Source organism: Protopterus annectens, chromosome 6.part0 (genome assembly GCF_019279795.1).
Source record: "Protopterus annectens isolate FY-2018-M chromosome 6.part0, PAN1.0, whole genome shotgun sequence".
Lineage (NCBI taxonomy): Eukaryota > Metazoa > Chordata > Ceratodontiformes > Protopteridae > Protopterus > Protopterus annectens.
In genome coordinates this window covers 1002564343-1002578696 of record NC_056737.1, presented here as the reverse complement: position 1 = coordinate 1002578696, position 14354 = coordinate 1002564343, and the positions used below count along the sequence as shown (strand labels likewise).

At 37.8% G+C, this 14354-nt stretch overlaps 1 pseudogene; it reads left to right on the top strand.

Annotated features, from left to right (window-relative positions):
* Positions 1 to 14354, top strand: part of LOC122803929 — a 64160-nt pseudogene that overhangs the window by 18618 nt on the left and 31188 nt on the right.

Here is a 14354-nt window from a genome sequence, read left to right as displayed (position 1 = left end):
GGAGTATCTTATTTACACATATTGTACTGTTGTTGTAGATATTTAACCCTCTGACTGTATAAATATCAACCTACTCCTGAGTAACTTATTTACACAGATTGTACTGTTATTGCAGACATGTTACCTCCTGACTGTACAAATATCGACCTACTCCTGAGTATCTTACTTACACAGATTTTACTGTTATTGTAGACATGTAACCTCCTGACTGTACAAATATCTACCTACTCCTGAGTATCTTATTTACAAAGATTGTACTGTTACTGTAGATGTGTAACCTCCTGACTGTAGAAATATCAACCTACTCCTTGAGTCTTTTATTTACACAGATCGTACTGTTATTGTAGACATGTAACCTCCTGACTGTACAAATATCGACCGCCGCCTGAGTATCTTATTTACACACATTGTACTGTTATTATAGACATGTAACCTCCTGACTGTACAAATATCAACCTACTCCTGAGTATCGTATTTACACAGATTGTACTGTTATTGTAGGCATGTAACCTCCTGACTGTATAAATATCAACCTACTCCAAAGTATCTTATTTCCACAGATTGTACTGTTATTGCAGACATTTAACCCTCTGACTGTACAAATATTGACCTACTCCTGAGTATCTTACTTACACAGATTGTATTGTTATTGTAGACATGTTACCTCCTGACTGCACAAATATCAACCTACTCCTGAGTATCTTATTTACACAGATTGTACTGTTATTTTAGACATGTAACCTCCTGACTGTAAAAATATCTACCTACTCCTGAGTATCTTATTTACAAAGATTGTACTGTTACTGTAGATGTGTAACCTCCTGTCTGCACAAATATTGACCTACTCCTGAGTATCTTATTTACACAGATTGCACTGTTATTGTAGGCATGTAACCTCCTGACTGTACAAATATCGACCTGCTCCTGAGTATCTTATTGACACAGATTGTACTGTTATTGTAGACATGTAATCTCCTGACTGTACAAATATCGACCTACTCTTGAGTATCTTATTTACACAGATTGTACTGTTATTGTAGACATGTAACCTCCTGACTGTACAAATGTCGACCTGCTCCTGAGTATCTTATTGACACAGATTGTACTGTTATTGTAGACATGTAATCTCCTGACTGTACAAATATCGACCTACTCTTGAGTATCTTATTTACACAGATTGTACTGTTACTGTAGACATGTAACCTCCTCACTGTACAAATGTCAACCTACTCCTGAATATCTTATTTACAGAGATTGTACTGTTATTGTAGGCATGTAACCTTCTGACTGTACAAATATCAACCTACTCCTGAGTACCTTATTTATTTAAATTGTACTGTTATTGTAGATGTGTAACATCCTGACTGTACAAATATCTACCTACTCCTGCGTATCTTATTTATACAGATTGTACTGTTACTGTAGACGTGTAACCTCCTGACTGTACAAATATCGACCTACTCCTGAGCATTTTATTTACACAGATTATACTCTTATTGTAGACATGTAACCTCTTCACTGTATAAATATCGACCTACTCCCAAGTATCTTATTTACACAGATTGTACTGTTATTGTAGGCATGTAACCTTCTGACTGTAAAAATATCAACCTACTCCTGAGTATCTTATTTATGCAGATTGTACTGTTATTGTAGACATGTAACCTCCTGACTGTACAAATATCGACCTACTCCTGAGTATCTTATTTACACAGATTGCACTGTTATTGTAGACATGTAACCTCCTGACTGTACAAATGTCGACCTTCTCCTGAATATCTTATTTACAGAGATTGTACTGTTATTGTAGGCATGTAACCTTCTGACTGTACAAATATCAACCTTCTCCTGAGTATCGTATTTATGCATTTTGTACTGCTATTGTAGACATGTAACCTCTTGACTGTACAAATATCGACCTACTCCCGAGTATCTTATTTACACAGATTGTACTGTTATTGTAGACATGTAACCTCCTCACTGTACAAAAATCAACCTACTCTTGAGTATGCTATTTACACAGATTGTACTGTTATTGTAGACATTTAACCTCCTGACTCTAGAAATATCGACCTACTCCTGAGTATCTTATTTACACAGATTGTACTGTTATTGTAGACATGTAAACTTCTGACTGTGCAAATATCAACATACTCCTGAGTATCTTATTTACAAAGATTGTACTGTTTCTGTAAACATGTAACCTCCTTACTGTACTAATATTGACCTTCTCCTGAGTACCTTATTTATTTAGATTGTACTGTTATTGTAGACATGTAACATCCTGACTGTACAAATATCGACCTTCTCCTGAGTATCTTATTTATACAGATTGTACTGTTAATGTAGACGTGTAACCTCCTGACTGTACAAATATCGACCTACTCCTGAGTATCTTATTTACACAGATTATACTCTTATTGTAGATATGTAACCTCCTGACTGTACAAATATCGACCTACTCCCAAGTATCTTATTTACACAGATTGTACTGTTATTGTAGACATGTAATTGCCTGACTCTACTATGTAATTGTTTTGGCATTTAACTGTTTTTTTACCTTATATGCTAGCTTTCTTGTTATCTAACTTATGTATTTACACTATTACTTCCTTGGAGCTTTTCACCCCAGAACTCCTCTGAAAATGCTCACCTGTTGTCCATTGCGATTTATCCTGTAAACGAAATGTTAAATAAAATAAATAAGTACAAATTATAGGAGTTGATGCCTAATTTGGTGAGTTTATCAATAATGGCAGATTTTTTTTTTGGGTCAAAATCAAATCATCAAAATGGCTATTTATCAAATGCCGTAATGTTGAACTGCAAAACCCGACCCTTAACAATATCAAAACCTCAAAACAGCAAATTTTTTCCCAGGGAATAAATTTGCTCTTCCGAGAAACTCACACACACACACCACAAGCACACTAAAAAGCTGCAATCCACACACATACATTTAAAAGTTACATCTAACCCTCCACTACACTTCACATACACTACTATCTATCCACTTACCTTAACCTAGACCCTAAACCTAAGGTCAGTCACTATTGCACACTCACCTCACCCACTCCCTAACTGTAACTCACTTAACCTGCCCTAACCCCAAAGTCTCACTATTGCACATTCACCTCACCTGCGCCCTAACCCTAACTCACCCAACCCGTGCTTTAACCTGAACGTCCTCACAATCACACACTTACCTTAGCCCAACCCGTACCTTTCCACCGCATCGCTGAAAACAGCGAAGCCACAACAACGGCCAACCGAATTCTTTCTCTAGGAAAGAATTCGGTTTTGTGCAGCTTCACTGTTTTCAGCATTTGCAATATTGTGTTCGATATTAGATCATTCGAAATTCTGCCATTTCAATTATCTAATATAAACCCATTTTTTTTTTTTCTCTTAGAAATGGTAAGGCAGTACTCCGTGGAACTGGCACAGGGTGATGGTTGAGTCAGCTACACTTCTGCACATACGTATATTGTAACAGTGCATTTCACCTAATCTCATTTGGTTGAATCAGAAATGATTGGCAAAATTTCACTGAAAGTTCATTTCATTGAATCCCATTTGCAGAAAACAGCAGAAGTCTCTCAACAATCATAGTCAGAATGGTTTGTGTTTGTACCCCAACAGTGATTCACTGTGTGGTGTCTCTCTCTTTTTTGCACATAATGTTAGTATGCATAAGTAAAGGAAATGTAGAGAGTAAAGCTCCCTTACACCACCTTACTACTGCTCTAAGATCTTTCCTTTAGTACACAAAACATGCCTTTATAGTTACTGCAGTTTTACAATCACTCCCACCATTGCTAAGAGAAGCCTCTGACTTCTCCAAGTTCAGGAAGGATCAAAAATTCCACGTAAAATTACCAGCTAAGTGTTCCTGCTTTCCAGAAGGGCACATTGCAGAAACTCTCACATCTTCCTGCCTTTTAACCCTTTACTCTACTAGCATTGTCTCTCATCAGATTCTGTAAATATTCCCACCTGTGTACTCATTAACATTCTACCCAAACACTAGTGATGCCACATTAATGGTATTTTACATGTATGCCTGTATTTTTAATATTTTTTTTTACTTGGCAATTTTGTATTTACTGCCTAATCTCTGTGTACAGTATTGTCACTCTTTAATTGTCTACTTATAAATGTTTTTCATTCGGACAGATACTGTAAATTGTCAGTTCTGATCAGCAAATAAATAAATAAGATAAACCATAACTTTGCCATAACCTGGCCCTACACCTTACCATAGAAAAACCTGTTCCTCACACCATGCCACACAAGACAATCAGATGTACACATACAGCGACATGCATATGTGGCATGGGCTACCAGAGTACATTGCGTTATTGTAATTATAACTGACAAATACTCACATTTTACTCTGTCAATGAGCTGACAATTTTACATTTGACAGAATGGAACATGCACATACATGCAAACATATACATGCACAATCATATGCATGCACACATGCATGACCCCCCCCCCCCACACACACACACACACACACACAGGAAGCATGGCAGGATAAGAAACAATCAGTATGAAAGATAGGAAATATTAATTTCACATAAGTTTCTGATTATAGAGCACAGGAAATAGATCCTCTGAGCAGCTAGAATTTTAGTGTTCTTAATAACTTGGGGATGACATACGAGTCTGTGGGAGGGGGTTAAATTCTGGGACTATGTGAACTGGAATAGCTATCACATAACTTTTCTACTGATGACACCTCTAGACCCAACTGGTATTCATCACTTTTATCTGGTGCATTTCACCTGTCTTTTTACAGTGTACCTACCTGTGATGTAGAGTGATGCTTTTAAAATGTTAACACGGATGTGTTAAATGAAACAAGGTTTAGAAAATATCTTTACATATAGTTTTCAAATTCTAATTTTCTAGCTATTGGATACTTGAGTTGAAAACAGACAAAGACACTAAGCGTTGTCAAAGCCAAACAAGATAATAAAAGAACATGAAATAATAAGTGTAGACGAAAGTAATATTGAATGTTCCAGAAAAGTGTAACCATTTTACACATCAGTCATACAATCAAATTAAACATTAGAAAATTTAAAATATATATATATATATATATATATATATATATATATATATATATATATATATATATATATATATATATATATATATATTTTTTTTTTTTTTGCATGGTAAGTATAGAACTGAACATTCTGTTTTCATCTGCACAGTGCAACAATGATTACTCTACTGGATTGTTATTGCATGAATGACGGGTAACATCTCAACTCTCATACTTTTTGTACCACTTCTCTTTTAGCAATAAAATTGTCTCATTGTAGAAATGGGCTGGTAATACAACATGTTTCATGGTATACAGAGAGCTGGTAATAATACACTTACAATATTGATCCTTCATGTTAATGTACAGACGGCTGGTAGTATTATACATTTCATATATATCCGCCATCTTGTTAGGCAGAGGCATTTCAAAGGCCTTATATTTTATATATAATCATCATTGCAAGCTGCTGCTCCATACTACATATATAACCACTCAGTCAATGTATGCTGGGTTGTGCAGAAGGCTGGTAATATCATGGTTTCATTGCAGAGAGGACTTGTTGCATCACATTAGGATGATACCATCTTGTTGTTCAGGGAGGGGGTGGTGATGCTGGACCTCACCATGCATAATCAATGTATAATCAATGTTTTTTTGTACAGAGCTATTAATGCTGCATATGCTATAAATAGTCATCTCTTTAAACAGATGGCTGGATTGCTTGACCTCTGATATAACCATCACCTCATTACACAATTAACAACAATGCCATTGTTTAATCACTGTCTCATTGCACAAAGGGTTGGCAATTCACATCTTTTATAGGTTCATAAGTTCAGAGGTAAGTGCTAGGCTAGCTGCCCCTGTGAGCCATTTTAAACCCAGCCAGTTTCTCTTTTTGTGTTCAAAATAACCTACCCCAATTAGTTATAAACTGGTGTTACCCATCCCATGGTCAATAAATATATATTACCCCTAATGTGAATAACTGGGATCATACTTTAGATAATTTGAGGGTACTACTGCATGGGATAAACATTTAGGAATTGCCTCTGTCCATTAGTAGTACAGGGGCAGTCCAGGGGTACATTTTCTGGGCATGGATGGACTTTATTGTATGTGGCTGGAGAGTCTGTCCCACAGCAAAGTATAATCTAGGACATCTACTTGTCTCCTCAAACTTTTCTGTTGATGTTGCAGAAGAGGTTTAGATCCTTAGCCCAAGTACTTCTTATGTCATTTGGCTTGGTAATATGCAGTAAATCCATCAGTAATATCAGACGATGTCTTGTATACCAGACACAGGTCTCTCTTTTAGCAGTCTGTAGGTACCTAATACAGTGACATGGCTTTGAGTTGTCTGTATAAGGCATGTTGTTTTGGCCTTGTATACTTTTAGTAAGTTATCTCTGTGGGCGTTCCAGTTGTTGCATGTGTCAGGACAGATACATGCCAAATGAGGCATTATATTCAATGACTGGCCTAATGAGAGATGATTAATGAAAGACAATGACATCTCGAGATATAAACATAATCCCTTGGTTTATAAGATGTGCAGTATAGAGGGACTTTCTTACAAGAACAGACGCATGTTGGTCAAAAATTAGGTTATTGCCCATGCACGTTCCCAAATTCCAAACAATTGAGTCAACTCTGATGGGTGTATTGCCATGTTCCCTGGGGTAGACGACTTCCCAAAGGATACAATCATGCATTTTTCTGGCATTTAGTTTCATTCCATGATTTTGGCACCATTTATTTATTTGAGACAAACCTTCCTGAAGGATGTCTAATTCATTTGGGGATTCGATGATTGTTCCCAAATTGAAGTCATCTGCAAACTTAGTTAGCCAGATTCCTTTGATATTGGCTCTTACTTCATTAAAGTAGATGCCAAACATGAGAGGTCCCAGGACAGCACCCTGGGGAACTTCACTGGTGACTGATCTCTTTGTGGAGATAATTTCCCTATTTTGATTATCTGCATCCCATCAGTGAGACCGTTGGTAATCCAGCAGGGGATAGATGGTTTATTCTCAGTTTATTTAGCTTTTCTACTAGGCCTGAGTAGGAAACTGTGTCAAAAGTTTTGGCCAGGTTGAGGTATGTGGTATGTACTATTTTGCCTTCATACATTCCTTTTGTGACCTATTCAAAAAAATCCATCAGGCTGAGTAAAGCATGACATCCTCTTGACTAATCCAAACTGAGACAGGTCTTGTCTTTGGAGGTTCCATGTGTCCTGATTCATTAATTCCATAACAAGTCTTTCCATGGCTTTAAAATGAGGCAGGTCTGGGTCTGTAATTCCCTGGGTCTGGGAAAGGTCTTCACTTATACAGGGGAGTGAATGACTGTAGCTGTTCTACTTTCACTTAATACAAAACCTGTATGGGGGCTAAGATTGAAGAGTGTTATTAGGGGTGTGGCTGAGACTGAACAGTGTTATTAGGGGTGTGGCTGAGACTGAACAGTGTTGTTAGGGGTGTGGCTGAGACTGAACAGTGTTGTTAGGGGTGTGGCTGAGACTGAACAGTGTTGTTAGGAGTGTGGTTAAATTGCATTTCAAGATATTTAAGATACATCTAGGGATGTTGTCATGATCCATCAATCTAGTATTTTCAGCTTTTGATAACAATTTTAGGACTTGGTCTTGTATGATAGCTGGAAGAGATCGAGTTTCAGGTATATCTAACAGACAGATGGAGAGAGGGTTAAAGTTAGAGCTAAATTTATCAATCAGTAGGTTTGCTATATCTTCAGCCTGAGTGTAGGTAACATTGCTCACAATAAGCTCAGAAATATTGCTGTGTTGTGCTTTTGAAATTGGAAACATAATTTAAAATGCTTTGTGATTACCTTTGGCTTAGGTAGCTATTTTAGCCTCAGACTTGGCTTTTGTGGATTTTATTAAGTGACTGAGTTGTTTGCTTATTTTAGTGACAAGGACTCTAATATTCTGGAAATTCTTCTTCTTAATTTTGGACAAAATTCTTTCCTTTTATAATAAAGTTTGTTGATATTATGATTCCACCATATGGGTTTGTTTCTAGGTGCCCTGCACTTGTTCCGACAGAGTACAGATCCATCTATGGATTTACTTACATGCTGGTATACTATGGTGCAGTGTATTTGTGCATGGTCAGTGGTGTTAACTGGGTTTGGTGGGGATTCAAAGCTTGCCAATGTATCACTTAGGAACAGGTGGCTTATCTTAAAGAAATTTGTAAAGGTTTCTTGGGTGGAAGGTATCTCTGGTTTCCATTTTATTTCAACGAAACTGATGTATAATCAGAACTAAGGTTTATAGGTTCATGGGTAGGTACTAGGCTATCGGCCCAAGAGCCTAAGTAAGCCTAGCCAGCAAGGTTCCCTGGCTTATGCCACCCAAGAAAGTTAATTTCCTCTTCCCCTGTCGAGCAGAGCCACAGAAGTGCTCCCCGGGGTGTATTTTCTATTTCCAATCCACTCATCAAGATGTTCTTGAAGAGTGCTAATGAGGAACTTTTCTTGACATAGATGGGTAGATTGTTCCAGAGTATAGGAAGTCTCTGGGACAGGAATCTATCCCTCCAGCATGTCCTGTTTATTGTGGTGACAAGGTTTAGATCCCTAGAGCATGTAGCTCAGAGGGATTGGGATTTCTTTAGGTGTAGCATGTCCAACAGCTCTGGGTTTAACATAGCTTTATATGTTAGGCAGAGATCTCGGAGTAGGCAATATGCTACAGAGTAAAGCTGGAGTTTTTTGAGACAAACAGTGAAGGGCATTTGTTTGAAGCTGGTAATCCTCTTTGTGAGGTATTTCTGCAGCCTTTCCAGTTGTTGTAGATGCCTTGTGAGGTACATTCCAAAAGGCTCGTTGTAGTCTATAATGGGTCTAATAACTGCCGAGTAGAGGGGAGCAATGACCTCTTTTTTCCTGGATGAGAACTCTTTTGTGATGAAGAGTGCCACATAGAAGGATTTCCTGACCATGATGTGATTTTCAATGGAGAGACTACTGTCCACCTGGGTCCCAAGGTCTCTTATCACACATTCGGCATTAAGAAGACTGCCGTTTATGTGGCAGTTCATGGGTACAGAATTTTTACCAAAGGGTATGACAATGCACTTTTTGGCACTGAGCTTGAGGCCATGCCTCTGACACCAGGCATCTGTCTCAGTGAGGCCCTTCTGTAGGATGTCCACATTATTTGGGGACTCAACTATGGCTCCTAGTTTGCAGTCATAAGAAGAGATGAAGATATATAAGAGTTGGTTCAAGATGCCCCTGTACTGGTAAGGACATGATCCAAGATGTTAATCCCCTACTGGTACTCTGACTAATTGTTTCAGGGTATTTGTATGGAGAAAGTCTAGGAATCTCTGTGCTTGTTTACTAGTGGAGGTGTACATTTCCTAGTCTAAGGCTGAATAGTTTAGGAAAATGGTATTGGGTTTAATATTGAATGATTATAGTTCTTGTAGACAGGTGCTGTGTCTGTCTTGTCTCATAGAGGGAGTTTTATAGCTAGCTAATATAAGGTGTGGGACCTTTCTGATGGTTATTTGGACATGAAGAATCTCTAGTGCATTGTGTTGCTTTACCAACCTTGATGTGAGTCTCTTCTGGATGTAGATTGAGACACCTCCACCTTTTCCTTCATACCTCTCAACTGTACAGATTTTCACAGAATGTCCACATTTTGGTCTGTTCCTCATGAAATATGTGATTGTTTTGTTTTTTGTGGCAAATCAGTGAGGACTGACTTCACTAAATAATCACAGTCATGTGAGTGTCAGACATAAAATCCTTCAGAAAAGGCATGGCAGCACAAGAACTTTTATTCCACCAACTTTCTAAGTTTATAAGAGCAATATTTACAATATGTTCTTATTTTTGGTTCTTTCCCCCCATTATATTTGGCTTTGTCCAAATTTTTTGTGCTAAGAGGTTGAGAGCTACATTTTCCCTCTCCTGCGCAGCAGCTGGTCTAAACTTGTGGAAGTCATTATAGCCCTGTACAACCATTGAGTTCTCTGCTACTTTCAACCATGTCTCAGTCACTACATAGACGTCAGTGTCTTCCATGGTGAGAAAGGCTTGTAGGGAGGGGCGTTTCTTGTTTTGGCTCCTGGCATTGATCAGCAATGCCTGCATATTTTCCTTTGCTTGTTTTGTTATGTTGGTAGGTTTATCCAGTTGGCATTGCCTAAAAAGGCACTATGGGGGTGGACAATGTCTTTGCCAATAATTAAAACCCTAGAGGGCACAGATGCGGGCCATCCCCAGTGAAGCAGCATGGTCTGTCTCTCATATCCTACCAGGCTGACAATACTGAATTGCCTTTGAGTGACACCAAACACCAAGGAAATTATTGAAGTCAATTGTTATTTGCTCATGTCACAGCATCATGCTTGAAGATGGATGAATGCTGCTCAGTGCTAGGCTCGTACCTGCCTTGGACACATAGTCTGAGAGCTCCATCATTTCACTCTTCCTATAGTCCAGTAAGGTACATCTGAAGTTATTAACTCACGTATGCACTCTAGTCCTTGAACAACAAATACCAATATGACTCTGTCATAGATCATGCTAGAGTTAATAACTTCAGATGTACCTTACTAGCACCAGTCAAGCAAGTAACTGTCACTCTTTCCTTGCACTGCCTGGTAAGAGACACACATGTATGTCCTACAATGGAGTCACCTATCATAAGTATTTTTATTTGGGTCGATGCCTACTTTACGGTCTCAGAATTTGTGACTTTAGGACTCTTTGTACTATGTGAAGAGGTAGGCTTAATATGCTGAAGGTGCTTTGTGCCTTTGCTGTGTTTTGGAGGTCTTTAAGGTTTAGGTAAGTTAATCTTTAGTCCTCAGCATATAATGGATTATGTGTATTGTAATGGCTTTGGTGATGTTTGGACTACTGACGATTTTGGCATCTGAGTTTACTGTGTGTGAGATTTTTGCCTCCAAAGCACATCATATATGTACATCTCTCACACAGTGTGTTGTGCTATTCAATTGATGATTGTTAGACAGCATGAAGCAATTCTTACTCTCAAGATACCCATCCAAGTCAGGTTGGCTAGAGAAGTTCTGGGAAAGTGCTGGTCCATGATACTGATAGGAAGGACTTTAGGGGTCAGGGGTCATTATAACTGCTTAGAGTGCTGTTTTAGGATAATGTTTTGATGGACTTGCTACTGAGTATTTAAATTTCAGTGCAAAATAAATTGCCTGGAAACCTTCTGCCACCAGTAAGAACCAGTAAACTAATTATAGTAAAAAAAAAAACATTAATTTGATACTAAAATCAGTGCAAGCATTATCATTACACTCAGTATTAAGCAATTTTATCAACAGTCTTTTATTTTATTTTCTATTTTATTTATTTGTCCTTTGGTAACTGGGAAAGTCTGACTGAGCCAATGGCCCATTTTTACTGGAGGCCCAGAGAGAAAAGCTCCACAACAGATTCAAAAACATTTAAACGGTAGTTGATGAGTAATTATATACAAGGAGAGAAAATGCCTGCTACAGATTAAATATTTTATGATAAGCTGGAGACAAAGGCTCCACAAACACAGATAAACACATTTTACAATAGCTGATAAGTACATTATATGCAAGGATAGAAAATCCCCACAACAGATGAAACACAAACAGATTGGGGTACATTTATAGAATGTCACTATAGAATAAACTATGATCAAGAGCACAATATGTACTGTAAGAAGAAAGATAGTGTGCAGAAGTGGATAGTAAACTAATACACAGTTTTTTTAAAATATTGACAGTATTTCTAATTATATATGGAGGTGAGAAATAATAGAGCCAGAAATGAGAGTATAATAGAATGAGATGAGCAAGAGGGGAAATTAATGACATGGAGAGATAATTTAATATTAGAGAAATGAGAATTTTATAGGACATGAGAGAGGAAAACAGACAATGATAAGTGCTGAAGAGGAAGAGGAGCATATATTAGTAGTGCGGTATCTTTACGTGAGAATTTCTTATAATGCTAAGACATTACTACCTGCTAACATGTGGAGGTGTTAGCAAAAGTACTGTGGAAAGACAGTTATTATGAGTCAGTGGTCATGCATTTGATTTGAGGGTTGTACATATACATTTCCAGGTGTCAGATAGATATTTTTTAGATTGGTCTTGAAACTGGAAGGGTTAATAGTATGTTTAAGGGATAAGAAGTTAGAGTTCCAAGAGTGGACAACACGACTGGAATAGAGAGAGGTTCCTGTTGACAGGTGTGGTTTGTAGATAGTGAAGAGCATTTTGTTTCCAGATTGAAGTGGCCTGGAAGGGGTGTACATATGTAATAGTCTAGGAGGGCTTTTATTTGTTCAGGTTTGTATGTTAATTTGTGGACAAGGAGTAGTTACATGTAAGTGAGATGCTGGAGTAATTCAAGCCTTATGTTTTAGGGCTAATTAGTAATGGATTCTGTTTCATGAGGTAGAAGAACAAAATGCTGTTTTATTGTAGCACTGATTTAGTTTATTTTGGATGGAAATTGAAGGTTACAAGTACTGGGGAGCTGTATAGCAAAGTGGGGACCAGGAGTGCAGAGGCCATGAGTTTCCTGCCTTAGTCAGTTAAGTAGTTTTATCTTCTGTAGAGTGTACCTAATTTCTGATGATTTTTTTTTTGATAAACTGTTGCATATGTAAGTCAAATTTCAGGTTTTCATCAATTCTCATACCTAGTAGTTTGGTATGAGGGATGACTTTTATACGGGTGTTATCAGAGGTAATATTTGATAAATTTTGTTAGTGGGGTCTAAGGGCCTTTGAAGGAATAATGGCAGCCCCCCCCCCTTTTTTTTGATTGAGTAGAAGCTGAGAGTTGTTGAGCCAGCTTTCAAATGATGAGAATGACTCTTGGGAGATGCGTTGTAGAGTAATTTGGTTATTGGCAGAACAGATTAATGTGGAGTTATCAGCATATTATGATTGATGCTTGACATTTGACAGAGTGTAGGTTACTGGTAAATACATTGAAAAGCAGTGACCCCACTAGGAGCCCTGGAGAACACCTGTTTTGATGGGTAGGAAGGATGAATAAGAATTAATCCATTTAACAGACTGGAGTGTATTGGAAAGGTAGCTGGAGAACCAGTTGATGGAGATGTTTGACTGGCTAAGTGAATAGAGTTGTTTTAGAAATAAGCTATGGGAAAACAGTATCAAAATCTTTGGGTAAATACAGAAATCTGGCAGAAACCAGTTGGCCTGTGTCTATGGCTAGGTTAACAGTGTTGATAAAGTTTAGGAGAGCTATGGTGGTGCTAATTCCTGGTATGAAACCATGTTGTGTGGGGGTAATGAGGCAGTTCATTTGTAAATGAGTCATTAATTGATTATGAATGCATTTTCCAAGGGTTTCTGATAGTGAGGAGAGAATGGAATGGATCTAAAGCGGGATATGTCGTTGGAGTTACCGCCCTTCTTCTGAAATGGGATGATGTGAGATGTTTTCATAAGGCTGGTACATATGAGTGCTGAACAGACCTATTTGTAAGAATGGCTAAAAGGAAATTGAGCCGGCTGTTGTCTTTAGGAAATCAAAAGGAATTCCATTGGTTTAATTTATTTGAGGTATTTCTTGATTAGATACTGGTTGAAAGGAAAGAGGGTATTAGTGGACTTGGGAAGTGAGACAGAGTGGGATGGGGTCAGGGTATTTGAGCAGATTGAGTTGTTTTGAGTTTAGTTGTGAAGTAGTTTAGTAATACTAGAAATAAAATAATATTGATAGTGCTGGCTGTTTCTTCAAGTGTGCAATGTGATGTTGGGGTTTGGTTGTACATTTGAGCCAGGGTGTAGTATTTTAAGGGGAGAGACTTTGCAAAATGTTACTTCTATGCTTATTGTCGACAGCTGATAAATGGGGAAAAAGAGAGAATTATGTTGTCCAATTATTAAAAGGGGCTGGCAACAACAGATACACTGGGTTTAAGAACACAACTACAATGGGGATGGGGGTACAATTAAAGCCTTAGCTCTGACGTAACTGGCCTGGAGCTGCTTTAATGCAAAGACAAGTCCTTAACTATGCTGACATAGTCTCGACATATGAGTGAAACTAGGGTTTAATAACAGTTACTTAAACAGTGAAAATGCAGTGCAACTATGTATTGAATTACTAATATAGGCTTAAAAACCTTAGCTAAAGCAGATACAGACTGTTAAAATGAGTTAAAATCAATTCAAGAAATGAAAACACTTATCTGTCTTTCTCTGTCTAGTGGAACTGTTATCTTTTACAGAGATCTTAGA